This window comes from Pinus tabuliformis, chromosome Q (assembly GCF_031772625.1).
Source record: "Pinus tabuliformis cultivar Carrire ecotype Pingquan chromosome Q, CPIR1, whole genome shotgun sequence".
Classification (NCBI taxonomy): domain Eukaryota; kingdom Viridiplantae; phylum Streptophyta; class Pinopsida; order Pinales; family Pinaceae; genus Pinus; species Pinus tabuliformis.
In genome coordinates this window covers 369,733,303-369,751,510 of record NC_142296.1, presented here as the reverse complement: position 1 = coordinate 369,751,510, position 18,208 = coordinate 369,733,303, and positions in this window count along the sequence as shown.

Genomic DNA, 18,208 nt, shown 5'->3' with positions numbered 1-18,208 from the left:
CTGATTTTCTACAGTCTCAAGGTTTTAAACCTTTGATGTTCTTTTCCTTCCGAAATTTCCTTTTCTTTGAGGTTCCAATGAGCTTACCTGCACCATCTGCTCTGAGGTTCTAATGTGCTTACCTGCATTATCTGCTCTGAGGTTTCGATATACCTTCATTCCAAAACTTTCGAGACTCTGACCTCCAATATTTTGTCATCTCGAGGTCGTGATATGATGCCATGTGCCCCGATATTTTGGCCTACTAAGGACTTCAAGACCCTAACTTCGACAGTCAATAAATTTTTATCCAGGAGGCCATTTCTATACTTCCACATACTGTTGGAAAGCTATTTCAGTTCTCTCACCAACTATCTTAATTCTAAGAGTATTTGAGCTGATCTCTTAAGGCAACAACTCTTCCAACGTCTGAGCCTCCTAACCACCATAGTCATCTTTTTATGGATTCTCGAGTAAGCTTGCTACTATGATGATTCTCTACAAGAGACTGAAACAACCATAGGACTCCTCCTGAGCTTGACATATCAAGCATATCAAACAAGTCCAACTCAGTTGACATCAATTCCAACACACTTACAACCACTAGCCATCCATACAATGCCAACATTCCAACAGGGCCTTTGAGCATACTTTTAACATTTTGTACAATAGGAGGAGAATATTTTACAATGAAGACTAACGATGACAAGTCCCTTTTGCTGGTAAAGCCAAGTCGTCAAGGAAATATTTTAGCAGTTATTTTAGAGTAAAATATGCAGCCCAAAGGGACATTGCTATAAATTGAAGGCATTGTAGTGGCTACAACCACCCTCCAAAATTTTTCCTAAGCTTCCTTTTGGAGCCTCCCTTCCAACCTTTGTAGCATCATGTCTTGCTTCATCAAGTACACAAGCTTCAATGTTTTTCTTGCACAAGGGCAGCTTCTCAATCACAACTAGATGCATTCCCCTCACAGGCTGATCACCCAGAATTGGTCCAGCTACAGGCTGAGAAGCTCCGCAAGAAATTGCGCAATTATGGAGGGAAACTAGCCTTCCCTCCAAAAATTGCGCAATCCTAACTAGCAGCCTACTAGGCTCCAGAATTGCACAATTCTCGTAGTTAAAACTCACAGTGAAAATTACACAATTTTCCCCAATAGGGCTGCTCAGCCTAGAATTTGTGAAAATATGGGCAGTAGTCAGTTGCTCTACCCAGAAATTGTAAAAATCCCCTAGGTAGCCAGCCCAACTCCCTGCCAGAAATGCGTATTTTCTCCCAGCAATATCTTACATGGGCAGTTGCGTTGACCGGTTCCCTCCGGGACTGAGAAAAAGTGAGTTGCATGTATGGGCTGCTTCTCCCAAGGTAGCATGAAAAGGCATCCCTTGTTTAAAGGATCTATTTTTAGTAGTTGGATATTACATGGAAGGATCATTTCAGAAACCTCCCACCAAGTGTCACTTTCCCTAGATTTGTGGCATGCACATCACAACCTTGATGTTATCAAAACTCATCAACTAGACGATACAGAGCTCATTCCTCACATCTACCTTGTAGCTCTGACATCCCACATCACATCTAGGAGTTGTCGGCACATTCAACTCAGTTGTCTTAGGGTCAGCCTGCTTCCCATGTCTTGTGTTGCATTTCTGGCACTTTTTGTGTTTCCCTTTGTATGAACGTTGTCTACTTGATTTCAGTGAGTGCTTGTTGTCATTTTGATACATGTTAGCTTGTACTAGCACCATTTCAATTTTCGTTTCTATGTCACTACTGTCGCGTGCATGAAACTGTTTTTCACAAACGGTCGCTGATTCATTGACTCGCCTCACCCCCATGCATGTTGTTCCATTTTCTGAATCTGTCATTCACCATTTGCATGCACGATCATTCACTCATGCTTACATTCAGTATCTCCATGTATTCGTATTCACATTCACTTTCACTTTCCTGTGAGAAAGTTTGGCCAACCTTGGCTTGGACTCTGCCTTCACTAAGACAACATTGTGCAATCTAGGAATGGAATGCTTTGTCTTCCTCTCCAAAAATGCACATTTCTGCCCAGCCACTATCCTCCATGACTATTTCGCATATTTCTGAGGGACAGTGACTGCTGGCCCAGAAAACTGCGCAATGCAGTCACTGAGCCTGCAGCCATTGCCAACTGAGATTGCGCATTGCACAATTCTAGCAGTCAACAACCATACTACACTATGCATTGTGTAGTTCCAGTAGTCATTCAGAGTCCTAGAGGCCTAGACTATGCCTTGCGCAGTCTTGATACTCAGTCTCCTGACCTCCTAGCCGAAATTGCACGACCTTCATGATCAGTCACACAGGTATGTTGCAAATCAATTCTCAAGTTCAGTTTGGTTTTTGACTGACAGATTACTTGCCATGAGTGTTGCCATGTCTCCAGGTATCACAAGTGTTCATCTGCCTCTCAACAACACAAGTACAATGGTTTCTAGGAGAGCAGAGTCAAAGACACCATTCAGACCACACTTGGGGATGCAATCGATCAAGTGTCTATGAGTTTTCCTACTCACGAAGACATCAAGTTGTTCATAGGCAAGGACATCAAGATATGACAACAACAACATCACAACGAGCAGCATCATGAATGGCAACTGAAGGTAGCATATCGTATGCAGCGAACACGAGAGGAAGGTTGTTGACAACACAGAGGTGGAACAAAGTTGCAATCTCAAGGAGATCCATTAGTGATGGAAGCAACTTTGGAGACTCAGACAATGAGGTTACAACGTGACATGAGATCACATGAAGACAAAGAATGGAACAAAGAAGGATTTGCATGTGTTGAAGCAACAACTCAAGAGAGAACATGAAGCTACACAGACAAGTGAATGAGTGCAGCAGGAACAGGAACAATAGGGGGCACAACATACATTCATGGATGAAACTGCGCCCGTACAAGTTAAAGATCCATCCTAGCAGTTGGCACGGAGCAGACATGGTGAGCAGTGTTGTTGATCACATGCAAGGGATTCAACAGTATGCATGTCATTGTGAACACACACGTGATCCAACCCATTCAACACACTCACCAAGATGAAGACAATAAACAAGTCCAACTGGAGCTTAACATGTACTTCAGTAAGTTGATGCACATGACCACCAACACACACGTGAAGATCATCACAAACACTATGCATTAGTGTGTTTCCAATTTAGTTGCACCGGAGAAGACCATGCGCATGTTAGTGGACAATTTGGATGAAGGAACCATACCAATGCACCAGATGCAACGGAGGCAAGAGTTCGCTTCGGCAAGATGTCACCATGGGGTGCATGCACACCATCACGGATGACCAAGCTTGGCATCAACTCACCACCTTCACCATCAAAAGCATGTCACAGAGTTGTTCTCACCTCAATGGACTAAGTGTCAATGATGTCTTGCATGGCTTGCTTAAGCCATTTTGTCTCCCATAAGCACATGTGCATTGTAATTTAACGTCATGTCAAGTGGAAGTTCAAGTGTCAATTATTGGATGTAATAGTCATAGAGCAGATGAAGAGTCATGAGGGTAGATGAACTATCACAAAGGGGAATGTAAAGGGTCACCACACCCTTTGCTATAAATAGAACCTCATAGCTCATTGTAAAGGCTTTTGGTCAGCCAAGCTTCCGATAAGACTATCTTGGAGAGAGCTTTGACAATATTGTAATGCGCCTTGGCTTCTCCACTACATGGATCTAGTACATCTCTTTAGAGGAGTAGGTGGATGTGGCTGTAACGTTCCACTATTGGAGCTAGTGGTTGGACATGGATGTATTGTATGACTAGAACTTACACTTCCTTATATAATAAGAGCCAACACGTCTCATGCATATGTTGTATTGTATTCTAGCTATCTTGTTTACTCTAAATGGCATATGTATTTTCTTTCTTACGCATTCATGTATGGAATATTCTATATGAGTATGTATGAATCTTTCTGAAATGTGTTGTTGGTTTAACCATCACTTTGGATTGCCAACTAACTTGCTTTCCATCTTGTGATGCATCTTCACTCGTATGTTCTGTTCACATCCGAGTACTATTACAGGTTTCCAAGGGGCACACTCATCTCAACCCCCATGTGTTAGAACCTCTCATGCACCTTCCTTAACTCACTATAGCTGTCACACCCTTGCTACCAATAGAGTCATCTTACTTGTCTTTGTGCGAAATCGTGGTCAAGGCATTACCATACGACCCACTGCTGGGACTCCTACACCAAATAGTCTGAGGTCTAATTGGGACTTCTTACCTGGGAGATCCCCTTACATGTTGGCAGGTCCAGCACCGTCAATAGAAGGATAGGTAAATATTTAATGGAGAAATATCCAACTTTATTTTGGAGTCCTTATGTCATGACTCATCCATGATTTCAACCTTATTTTGGAGAATTTGAGAAAGTTTCCTTGGGTTCATAGACAGATATGGAACAAGGAAAATTGCAATTTCATTATGGGAATTTGGTAAGAAGATATACAACTCTTTCTCATTGACTAAAATAACAAACTATATTTAGAGCATGATATTCATGATGTTCCAATACAAGGTCCACTAAATTCACTGCAAAACAGTGATTGCTCCTTTTTTCGGGTTATTCCTGAGTGAAGATGTCAAGGAATCCAAGATTGTGGTAGGACAATATGTTCATGCAAATGTTGAAGGTTGAACAATTATGATTAAAGGAAACCCCTACGAATAAGTATGGAACCTTAAAAATGTTGGGTAAAAAAATTGGGGAGAATTTTAAACCATGTGTGGCAATAACAGGGAAACAATATAGGAGCAACTTGTCAAATAAAGTAAACAAAAGGCCATATACCAGAATATGTTGTTATCTTTCAAAAATTGAGTACACAGTATACAAAATGCTTTGACACACCAATGAACTTCATTCTAAGCCCACATAATGCGTTCAACCACTACAACTTGATTACGATAAATCATATATATTATCATTGTTGTTGAAAGGTAAATACAAAAAAAAAAATGTAACATATATATATAGCGAGAGAGAGAGAGAATCTGCATTGTTGATCTTTAAATCACACAATTTCTCCTTTTCCTCACAATGAACAATGCTTCTGTGAAATATCAATTATTCAAATGGAAATTAAGGTGTGTATTGATGTACTATTATGAAGGTGTCTATGTTTCTTCAATTTGGTGGGTTCACAGACAAATAGTGAGAAGAGAAAACAATCTGGTCAATAATGCCATGGTGATTATGTTGCATCTAAGTCTCCTGGTCATTACCTGGTTTTTTGCTACTATGAGGTCAGATTGATAAGAGGACGAGAGATAGACAGAATTCCTCTAGCGCAAACAAGGTGCACAAACTCCACTGATGCCCAAAAATCTTGCAAAAACCAAAAAAAAAAAACAGACAAACAAACAAAACAAAACAACAATCGAAAAAAACAACAACTGACCCTTCACAAATTCCTCCAGTGTAACAAACAAACAAACAAACAAACAAAAACAAAACAACAATAAAAAAAAACAACTGACCCTTCACAAATTCCTCCAGTGCAGCAACAAGCCTACCACAACATTGCCAAAATGATTGCGAACGAATGAAAAAACAACTATCGAACGATCAACTGCTGAAAAGTCTAAAATGGTTTCACGACCAACATATATATGTGTGTGTGTGTGTGTGTTTTCAGCCGAAAAACTTGTTCGACCAAAAAAATTGCTTGACCGAAAACGATTTTCAGCTGAAAAACTTTGTTCGGCTAAAAAACCTAGTCACCGAATTTTCCCCACCGACAAAAAATCCGTTGCACGATTGTCGTTAATTTAAACAACCAATTTTTTGGCTGAAAGCTAAATTTAACTATTTCGCTGAAAAATGAAAGTTCGGCCAAAAAAATTGAAATAGTTCAACCGATTTTATTTTTAGTTTAGATGAAAAGATACAATTATGAATTTTTCATGAGAAATTCTCACAAAATTTTAAACCAACTTCACATTTTCACCCATTGGAGTGAAAATGTGAAGTTGGGTTACACTTTTGGCCCTCTTTTGAGAAAAAAATATCATTTTTAGAAGTTTTTCAACTTTCGGTGAGCAAAAGTATTTCTTCTATTTAGAATTTCAAAGAAAACTTGTCAAAAATTGTATTAGCTTTCTATTGCTTATATTTTAGATTTATTTTATTCACATTTGATATGTCAACTTAGCAATTTCTTGACTGTGTGTTCTTTAAAAATCAAGGGATTCATAAAAATTCATGTTTTTTGACCCCAATGTATTCTTTGTTAACCTTTTCGTTGTTTGAAAAAAAAATTGTGTGCAACAATATAGATAGACTCTAGTTCGACATGGCTATATTTACGAAACCAACATATGCATATAATAATTACTATAATTTTTTGAATTGAAACAATATGAAAAAACTGCATATTTTGAAGATGTTTAACAAAGCACCATGTTTCTCATCATATTAGTTAAAAATTAAAAATATAAAAATTGCCCATTAAAGAGGACGGACCAATGTAATGCACCATACATTTTTCATATTTTTCACAGTGTATTTTGGAAGATACGAGATTTTGGTTTCACTCAATCATAATGACATTTAGAAAAAATAAAATAAATAAATAAATAAAAAAATCACACATTTTACTAGAAAAGTATTTCATATTAGCAAATATATATGAAATTCCATAAAATTTATATCTCCTGAAGTATATTTAATTCTAAAAATGTTGGTGTTTCGTTCCAAAATTAAATTCACTATATTTGATCGAGTATAACCATTCCAAAATTGGAGAAAGGTGAACATAGCCAAGATGTTGCAGAGTTGTAGGTTTTCAGCTGAAAAAAAATAATGTTTTAGACCTTTTTTTTTGTGAATGGACATTAAATTTAACAAGAAAAAGGTTTTCGACCAAAAAATCTACCCATATTTTTTGTCATCCACAAAATTGAAACAATGTGACCCTCTGATGTAACCATTTCAGTCGAAAACTATAAATAAACTAGACCAAAATGTCATTCTTCGCACTCACATTCCTCACAGACAGCTTTTGAATACCAAACTTCTTTGAATCTAATTTTTTGATAGTAATTGTTTTTTGCTAGATTTTGAAAGTGACATTTTTGGGCTAGATTTTGAAAATAATTTTTTTGGGCTTGATTTTAAAAATCTATATATATTGAATTATCATGGGGAATCAAAGAAATTGCAAGAGAAAATATGATCGAATTAGAGACATTGAGGCTCATAGAGAATACTTGAGAAACTATTACAAAAGAAAGAAGGAAGAACACTTAAATATTGAAAGGGAAAATCAATCTCAACAAGAAGTTGAACCAAGTATATAAATGTAGATATTATAAATGATATTTAAAATTTAATAGTGTATTATGTAATTTAATTTTTATTTGATGAACTAATTTGAAAAATATTTTCCAATGTAAACAGAGAGAGTTTTCCCTCATAACATTAATGATGAGATTGAAAATGTTGGAAGACAAAGTGAAGAAGAAAATGAACCAATGATAGATGATGTTTTTGAAGATGTTGAAAGAGATTAAAATGAAGAAGAAGTTGAAACACCCATAGGTATGTATATATATGTCATGTATTATTGAAATTATACATATTTATTAGTTTCAATTTCATGAACTCTATTTTATAATTTAATTATTTAATGTATATTTATACTCATTTACATTAAATTATCATATGTACATATGAAATTTGTAGGTTTTAACCGTGCACAAAAATTGCCTGCAAACGAATTCTTAAAACAGAAAAATATACATTGGAGAGAACAAAAAACAAATATACACAGAGATTTTCCCTTGGATCCCAAAATCAAAACTACCAGATTGATTTTCATTATATTCCTTTCAATGTTACAATACATATATATACATTTTGAAGCATTCATAAACTCCAATCCATTAACCCTGGATTAGCACATAACCATAGTTCCCTTGACCAGATCTACAAAATACCATGGGTAGAAAACCATCATGGGTAAAACCATGTGAAAAACCCATGCACAAAACCATGGGTAGGTCTTCCCACTATCTTTGAGTCCACCTCCCATCCTTAGGTCTACCCACTATTATTGGGGCTAGTCATGGAAATAATATAACACACACCCAACGAAATCAATATCGATGACGAGATGTTAGAAAATGTTGACACTGACACATATGGAGATAAAAAATTTGATCATGTTATACGATATCGTATTAAGATCGTTATTGATAAGTTCTTCAAAGATGAAATTGCAACAGTTCAAGCTCAAATTTTGAGTCTTAACATCGAAGAAATTAAAAGAAGCTACAACACTATTGGGCATTCGGAAAACAATGAAATATAAAAAGGTGAAGGAAAATGTGATTCAAAATATAAGTAGTGCTCTAAAATTAATTGGAATATCTAGAAAGAAAGTTGATCTAGATGCACATAGAGAAATACAAACAAAAGTGGTTTCACCAACTACCAAAAAAATTGTTTCATAAAATCTATGGCAAAAGAATTAGGGACCTCACAAAAAACATTGCACAAATATAGGAAATTTTGATTGCAAATAGATGCAAATGATGAGATTACTTATTGGATAGTTATTTGTATTAAACCATACAAAGATAGACTTGGAAAAAATGTTAAAAAACTAATATATGAATATTGGATGAAAAATTCACATGTTTCGCCAAAGAAAAGGGATGTGATGCAGTGAAGAATAACACAAAATAAGTATGAAGAACATGAAAAACATATCTTAGACACCACTCAAACAAAGTTTTTCAATAAGTTCAAAGAAGAGAATCGTGGAATTAATGTCTCAATCGGTACTTTTGTGAAACAAAAAACATGGTATGTTAAACCTATCATTGTATGTGACAGTTGTTGTCTTCGTTATTATCATGTGGAATTTCAATTATATTATGACACCTTCCTTAATTTTGGTAAAAAAGTTTGGAAAAATTTGCCTCTTGCTTCCACTATCCATGATTTTATATCCAAAATTCTATGTGGAAGAGAAAATCATGAGTTATTTTACCAAAATAAATGTGTTGGTGATAAAAAATGTGATCATTATAGAAATTTGACTTAGTTTCACAACATATATCCTATTGATTTGAATGATCAATCACTGTCCAACATAAAAGTGGAATGGAAGAGATATGAATATATCCATACATCGATTGGTGCAAGTGGTAGTACAAGTGCTAGAAGGATTGATTTACAAGAAGAAGAAATTTCTGTGATAGAGTTTTTGAAGAAGTTTGAAACATAATTTATAAATACACCAAGAATTCTCATAGAGCTCGATGGTAGGACCTACAATTCAAAAAATCCCGTGAAATTTTTCCACCAGGGACCATTTTGTCAATAATTGATTTTGTAGAAAATTACACATTTGTTGCACAAAATGAAATATATAGTGAATATTATCATTCTAACCAAGTTTCTATTCTTGTCCACATTCCATATAGACATGATAAATATAATGTTGATCATATATAAAGCACCAGTGAGAATCGACATGTTATTAAAGAATATCATTTTTATATCAACGATGATTGTACACATGATACACATTTTGTACAACATTGCTTTGATAAGATTTATGACTCATTGAAAGGTCATGGAGTAAAATTCAATGAACATTGGATATGGTTAGATGGATGCATAGGTAAATTTAAATCTTCATGATCAATTTGAGGGGGGCGGTAGCCCCCCTCTACGGGGTCTGGGGCAATGTCCCAGGGAAAAAAAAATTGGACCCTATATTAGGTGCACGGACCTACCTATGGTGTTGTGCATGGATTTCGCACATGGTTTTGGGCGCGATCGTTTTTGGTCCATGGTATTTTGTAGATCTGGTCAAGGGAACTACGATTATGTTCTAATCCAGGGTTAACGGATTGGGTTTATGGATGCTTCAACATGTATATATGTATTGTAACATTGAAAGGAATATAATGAAAAATCAAAATGGTAGTCCCGGTTTTCGGATCCAGGGGAAAATATCTATATTTGTTTTATGTGTTATGCTCTCGCCATTGTTTATTTTCTGTTTTTAGAATTCATATGTAGGTAATTTCAGTACAAGGTTAAAACCTACATTTGGTATCAGAGTTGTTTTAGCTTCAAGGGGATGCCTTTGCTGCTGAGGGGTTTTGCTCGGACCTATAGTAGACCCTATTCAGTGGGAGATCTGTGGGATAGAATTATTGTGGTGAAATAAGATGGCAAGAAGTGGAAAGATAGAGATCGAGAAATTTAATGGTCAAAGTTTTGAGTTGTGGAAACTCAAGATGGAGGATCTGCTGGTGGATAAAGATCAATGGATCACAGTAGATCCAGGTACTAAACCAATGGGAGTGTCCGATGAAGAATGGTGGAAGTTGGATCAGAATTAAAAAAGCACAATACAATTGTGTGTCTCAAATTCAGTATTGTTGAATGTATCAGGGGAAGCTATGATGAAGGCTTTGTGGGACAAGTTAGGGACTTTGTACCAATCTAAGTGTCTGGTGAATAAGCTACTCTTCCGGAAAAAACTGTATAACCGAGGATGGAAGATGGAGACTCGGTGACAGAGCATGTGAACGCATTTAATACTATGATAAGCCAGTTGTTATCTATTGATATTAAAATTTCAGATGAAGATAAGTGCATCAGTTTGTTGTGTTCTCTACCAGATTCATGAGATAGTTTAGTTGTTGCAATAGGCAGCAATGCAACTACCTTGCAATTTGATGAAATAGTCTCATCCTTGCTAATGAAGGAGATGAGACGGAAAAATATGGAGAGCCAGAATGGTGATTATTTGTCTGTATGAGGACGGTCCTAGAACAGAAACAAAAATAAGTCCTTGAGTGGGAGATCTAAATTTAGAGGGACATCTAAATCTCTAGGAAAACCTGTAAAGATGTGTTGGAAATGCAGAAAGGAAGGGCACTACAAAAGGGACTGTAAATCTAAAACTCCTAAGAAAGGAAAGGGATTTGATGATGCTCCTTCTACAGAGGTGAAAACCACCTTAGATGAAGGTGGGGATGTGTACTTGGCTTATTCTTCAAGTACACATGTAGATCATGAGGTGTGGTTGATTGACTCAGGTGCATCTTGTCACTTCACTCCCCATAGACAGTGGTTCTGTGAGTATGAGAAATATCATGGTGGTGATGTCTTCTTGGGGGATGACAGGAAGGCTAGAATCATTGGTCGCAGAAAATTCAAGTTGAAGTTGCAAGGTGGAAGAATTAGAACACTTCTGAGTGTTCTACATATTCCTGCATTAGCTAAAAATATGATTTCTATAAGCAAGATGGATGATGCAGGCATAAAAATAGTGTTTGGAAAAGATACTTACAAGATGGTTCGGGGAGCACTGGTATTGATGTGGGGAGTTCAGATTCGAACTCTGTACAAGCTACAAGGTAGCACTATTATTGATGGGTGCAACAGTTCTGTGGTTCCTGAAAGTGGAGCAGAAAATCTAGTGGTCTCTGGAGAAAAGACCATGCTATGGCATCAAAGGCTTGGATATATTAGAGAGAAGGGCTTTCGAATACTTCATGGTAAAAGTATGGTAGAAGGTATGCCTAATAGCTCTCTGGATTTTGATTTCTATGAAAATTGTGTATATGGGAAGCAGAATCGGGTGAGTTTCCCCTCTGGTGGTAAGAGGGTGAAACAGATATTAGAGCTTGTGCACAGTGATGCATTTGGACTTGTATCAGTTCCATCACTGGGCAAGTCTATGTACTATGTATCATTTATAAATGACTTCTCAAGGAATACATGGATATATTTCCTCAAGAAGAAATTTGAAGTCTTTGACAGGTTTAAAGAATTTAAGGCTCTAGTGGAAAACCAGACAGAGAAGAAGATAAAGGTGTTGTGCTATAGATCTGACCTACAAATATATGAAATGATACCAATTTACCCAAATAACTGTAAATAATCACAAAAAATAACAAGATCTGAATATAGAAATGCTTCACTTTATTAATATCAAACCCTTGAGATAGGGCAACACCATACATTCACTCTTTAAGGAAGTAGAACACTCCACAAGCCATATGCTTGTTCATGCAATATTCCTTGACATCTCTCAATGGGGAGTCTCTAGCCTCTATATAGACCTCATACATACAATATCATGGGTCATTACCATGGTTCCCTCAATACCATCCATCTAATACAATGGTCTTATTACATTATTGCTAACTACTTGTGGTCCCTTATATGATACGGGTTAACCACTTTATTTATTACTATGGCCCATTCCATTATTACATTATTCCCTTGGGTACCTCCCTCAATACCCCATACTATCCCCCCTAGGTATACTACATTCCACCCCCCTTAAACATGTTTTGTCCTCAAAACATAAGAAGAACACAAATAATAAGATTTACTCAAAAGAGTAGTCCACTGGTACCATGCACTTGCATCTAGCCATCCAAGAGAAAGGTGAACCCTCGATCTAGATGGTGCCTCGCTCGCTTGAGATGGAAGTTAACCTTGGCGGCTCTTCTGTGTTGATGTGTAGTAGGTGGATTGTCACCCCTCTCTATCTGTGATGTCGTCCTTGTGGCTAATTCATTGCCATCTTGTAGGTTGTTTTCTTGTGGGGTGATGTGGGTGGTGATATGTTGAAGTTTTAACCAACAATGTATCTTTCTTTAATTCACCACCTAATGGAGCCTGATTGGTATCTGATACATGTTGTGGCATCTGTTGTTGTTTCTTATCTTCCAATATTACTTCAACTACGTATTCCATACCTGTAATATTTTCTGCTTCAGCCTCCTTAGACTCTACCTAATTTTCTCGTACCTGGTTTGATGTTTGTGTTTGGTTTTCGACCATCAAGGGCTCATCATCTGATGTCTGAGTCCCTGGAACATCTTCTGCTTCAGCCTCCTTGGAATCTACCTGTTTATTGATGGAAATATCCTATAATATAATTTTCTTCTTTTTATACTAGAGCTTCAGGAATTTTTTCTGCACATTAATATTGATAGTACCCACAGATTCCATCCAAGGGTATCTCAAAACAACATCCATGTTATCCATATCTAAAGTATAAAAGCTACAATGCAACACATACTTATCCATAGAAAGATTCAAATCTTTATAAACTTGAACATCCTCATTATCAACCTGTGTGTTTTCAATGTGTTTTACTGGAACTTGCAATTTTTTTGCCAAATTAACATTGATAAAATTATCTTGCAGCTAGGATTTATAGACACAATGATCTTCTCCTTCTGAATCAATCCATGAACATGTAATAAGGAGATACTGGCAGAAAATAACCCTTTAGGTTTCTTTGTTTCCTTCTTTCCTATAAAAATAAAATCTTTGCTAGATTTTGTGGTTTCCTCCTTTCTAGTGTGAGACCATTTGTCCAAAAGTATTACTTCTATTTCATCAGCGCTACATAACTTCAGAAACTTACTGTCAAGTGATTTCCACCATATAGCGGTCTCATTTTTCAAATAATACTCTATTTTGTCCTTCCAACACCCTGGAAAGTCCAACTTATGATATGCTATAAAATTTTCAATAGAAGACCAATCATATTTTCCTGTAAAAAACTTATTGTTATAAGTCATGAAGAGGGTTTTGAAAACAAATCGCTTACTTGGCGAAAATTTGAAATGGCCACAATTCAGTCAATATTGCTCAGAATCCCTATTATGACTTGTTTTCTAAAATGGAACAACCATTATGTTTCTTCCCATGTGATAGAAATCTTGATCTAGGCACTGGAATTTCAGATTCACGTTGCAACTGTCCCGCTGTCACAAAAATTTCTGAAAAAAGGAGTTGATTTTAAATCAACGAGATCTCCCTCATCCAGACTCCGATTTGACTGGTTGTTTTTTGAAAATGGGTATTTTTTTGCAAAGAACCCAGATTTGCAATTAGATTATGCAAATGTTTCCCCAGAACGTACAGATCTGATATGCAAACTTGCCACCCCGAAAAATGTCTACAACACAGCTAATTTTTAAATCAGCAATATCTTCCTCATCCGGACTCCGATTCGGCCGATTGTTTTTCAGGTTGGGTATTTTTTGCAAGGAACCTAGATCTGAAATTAGATTCTACCAATTTTTCACCAGAACGTATAGATCTGATCTGCAAACTCGCCGCCCCAAAAAGTTCCTGCAAAAAATAAAAATAAAAATAAAAAATTCTGCTTTGCCTAAGAAAGTGCTATGATACCACTTGTTATAGATCTGACTTGCAAATATATGAAATGATACCAATTTACCAAAATAACTATAAATAATCACAAAAAATAACAAGATCTGAATATAGAAATGCTTCACTTTATTAATATCAAACCCTTGAGGTAGGGCAACACCATACATTCACTCCTTAAGGAAGGAGAACACTCCACAAGCCATATGCTTGTTCATAAAATATTACTTGACATCTCTCAATGGGGAGTCTCTAGCGTCTATATAGGCCTCATACATACAATACCATAGATCATTACCATGGTTCCCTCAATACCATCTATCTAATACAATGGGCTTATTACATTATTGCTAACTACTTGTGGTCCCTTACATGATACAGGTTAACCAATTTATTTATTACTATGGCCCATCCCATTATTACATTATTCCCTTGGGTACCTCCCTCAATACCCCATACTATCCCCCCTAGGTATACTACATGTTGAGGTCAAATAACAGTGGAGAGTTTTGCAAGAAGGAATTGAAAGAATTCTGTAAGAAGTGTGGTATAGCACCGCAAAAGAATACTCCATACACACCTTAGCAAAATGGAGTTGTAGAAAGAATGAAAAAGATGATGATGGAAAGGGAAAGAAGCATGCTCAGTGGTGTTGGGTTAGGATAGGAATTCTGGGGAGAGGTGGTGGAGACTGCATGTTACTTCGTCAACAGATCACCTTCATCAGCGTTGGAGGATAAGACTCCACAAGAAGTATGGACTGGTAAGAAACCCTCTCTTTCACATCTGATGGTATTTGGATGTGATGCATATGTACATGTTCCAAAGGAGAAAAGAACAAAGTTGGATAGTAAATCTGAAAAGTGCATCTTTATTGGGTATAAGGATGGTTTAAAAGGTTATAAGCTTCGAAACCTAGTAACAAGGAAGGTTGTGTACAGCTGAGATGTGGTTTTTAGAGAGGTGAAAGATGTTATTAAACATGAATTACTACCAAAGGAACCTAAGAAGATATAGTTTGAGCTAAAGGAGGAAGAATCAAACTCTACAGCAAAAGAGGAACTAGAAGATGAAGAGCCACAAACTCCATTTGTGAGAAGATCAGTTCGAGAAAAAGGGCAGCCAGAAAGGTATAGTCCATCTTCTTTCTGTTTAAATTTTGCTTTATCTATTACTGATGATGATCCCAAAAATATGAAGGAAGAAATAGATTCAAAGGATGGAAAACTCTGAAAAGAGGCAATGGTTAATGAAATGGCATCTTTACACAAAAATGAGGCTTGTGATCTGGCGGAGTTGTTAGCTAGAGGGAAACCCATTGTTAGCAAATGGGTGTTCAAGAAGAAGATGAATGCAGAAGAAAAGGTGGAGAAATAGAAAGGTCGATTGGTAGTAAAAGGTTATTCCCATGTGCTAGGAATTGATTTTGGTGATATTTTTCTCCTGTTGCCAAGGTAGCTTCTATTAGATTATTTTTATCTGTTGTTGTTGCTTTTGATTTTGAGGTAGAATAGATGGATGTGAAGACATCATTTCTTCACGAGGATCTGGAAGAGGAGATATACATAAAGCAAATTGAAGCCTTTGCAGTGAAGGGTAAGAAATAACCAGTATGCAAGTTGAAAAAGTCTTTGTATGGGTTAAAACAGTCACCAAGGATGTGGTATCAAAATTTGATACATTTATACGGGGACTTGGCTTCACTAGAAACAAAGCAGATTACTGTGTGTATTTTAAATTAATTGGTGATTGAGTTATTTATCTGGTCTTGTATATGGATGATATGTTGCTGGTTGGAAATGACAAAGAAATTATCCAGGATTTGAAAACCCAGTTTTCCTCAAAATTTGACATGAAAGATCTTGGTGCTGAAAACTATATTTTGGTCATGGAAATGAAACAAGATCGGGCAAAGCGGAAGCTCTGGTTAAACCAGAGGAAGTGTGTCGAGACAATACTACAGAGGTTTAATATGCAGGATAGTAAACTGGTGAAGGTTCCTATTCTTGTAGGTGTAATTTTATCTCTTGAACAGTGTCCCAAGACACAAGAAGAGGAAGAGGACATGTCCCGTGTTCCATATGCAAGTGCAGTCGGTAGCCTAATGTATGCGATGTTCTATACTAGACCAGACATTGCCCATGTAGTGGGAGTATTGACAAGGTTTATGTCAAAACCAGGGAAGGAGCATTAGATAGCAGTGAAGCGGGTTTTCAGGTATTTGCGTGGCACTAGTGATTATGGTTTGTGCTACCAAGGAAGACTAGGATTGGACATATTTTTCGAAATCCATGGCTTCGTTGATGCAGACTGGGTTGGATATCTGGATCAGAGAAGATCTACAAGTGGGTATGTGTTTATCCTATTTGGATTTGCAGTCAGTTGGATGAGTAAGAGACAATCTCTAGTGGCACTGTCAACTACTGAGACAGATACATAGCAGCCACTCATGCAAGCAAGGAAGCAGTTTGGTTGCAGAGATTGTGTTCAAGTATGGGGTTAGTATAGGGAGCTATAAGGATAGGTTGTGATAGCCAAAGTGCAATTTTATTGGCAAAGAACCTTGCTTATCATTCAAAGACAAAGCACATTGATGTTCAGTATCACTTTGTGAGAGATATGGTAGAAGGCAAAAAGTTGTTACTGGTAAAGGTGGACACTTTGAAGAATACTGCAAATGAATTAACAAAATCTATGAGCTTTGAGAAGTTCTCTTGGTGTAGAGAAACAATGGGCATTGCAGCACTACAACAATGACTAAGCTCTCCTATGGAAATAAAACAAGAAGTGGGAGAATGTTGGGTTTTGTTATATTCTTTCCACGACTAGCCCCAGTAGTTAAACTGGAGGTTTAAAGGGGTGATAGAGCCCCCCCTTCATTGTGCCGAGTGTAGTGGGGGGGTTTGAGGGGGGCGGTAGCCCCCCTCTATGGGGCCCACGAAAGCACCCTGGGGAATTTTTTTTTTTCTGGACCCTATATTAGGTGGGTGGACCTACCTATGGTTTTGTGCATGCATTTCGCACATGATTTTGGGCACGATGGTTTTCGATCCATGGTGTTTTGTAGATCCAGTCAAGGGAACTACGATTACGTTCTAATCTAGGGTTAACAAATTGGAGTTTATGGATGCTTCGACATATATATATATATATATATATATATATATATATATATATATATATATATATATATATATATTGTAACATTGAAAGGAATATAATGAAAAATCAATTTGGTAGTCCTGGTTTTGGGATCCAGGGGAAAATCTCTGTGTATATTTGTTTTATGTGTTATGCTATCGCCATTGTTTATTTTCTATTTTTAGAATTCGTATGCAAGTAATTTATGTACGGGGTTAAAACCTACAATTCTTTTGGTTGTATCATTTTCATATGAAAACCAACATTAAACATTGTTGGCATTTCTTTGAGACTAGTCATGGAAAAGGAGAACATGATAGCGCAGGGGCATGCATAAAACAAGCACTTCGAAGATATCAAATGGACCACTCTGAAAATTGATTCGTCTTATCTAAACAAGTTGTTCAATGGTCCATTGCTACACTAAGCCATGAGACTAAACCATCAAGAGAGGTATGCAGGTATGTACATATATATTAACATGTATATATTTTTAATATATGATGATTTTTATTAATTTTTAAAATTTTAAAATTATATAGTTTAAATAATTGATCGATGATTATTTTTTTTTTCCTCTGGAAAAATCCGTAAAGTTTTCATTAATATGAAAAGATTACATATGTAGATGCTTTTCGCATATGCCATTTGATCGCTGTGGATCTGTACATTTTACAAAAAATTACATTGCTCATTTGTCTGATATAAACACTTGTTCAATCCTGTTTTTTCTGTAAAATGATTTGTTGCCTTTCAGCAACCTTCAGTTTGTTCAAAAAAGTCTATACAAAAAACTGTGATCTGTAGAGCTGCTGCCATTTCGATATGTTAAGTAGGGGGTAGACCCGCTGTAGGATATCCC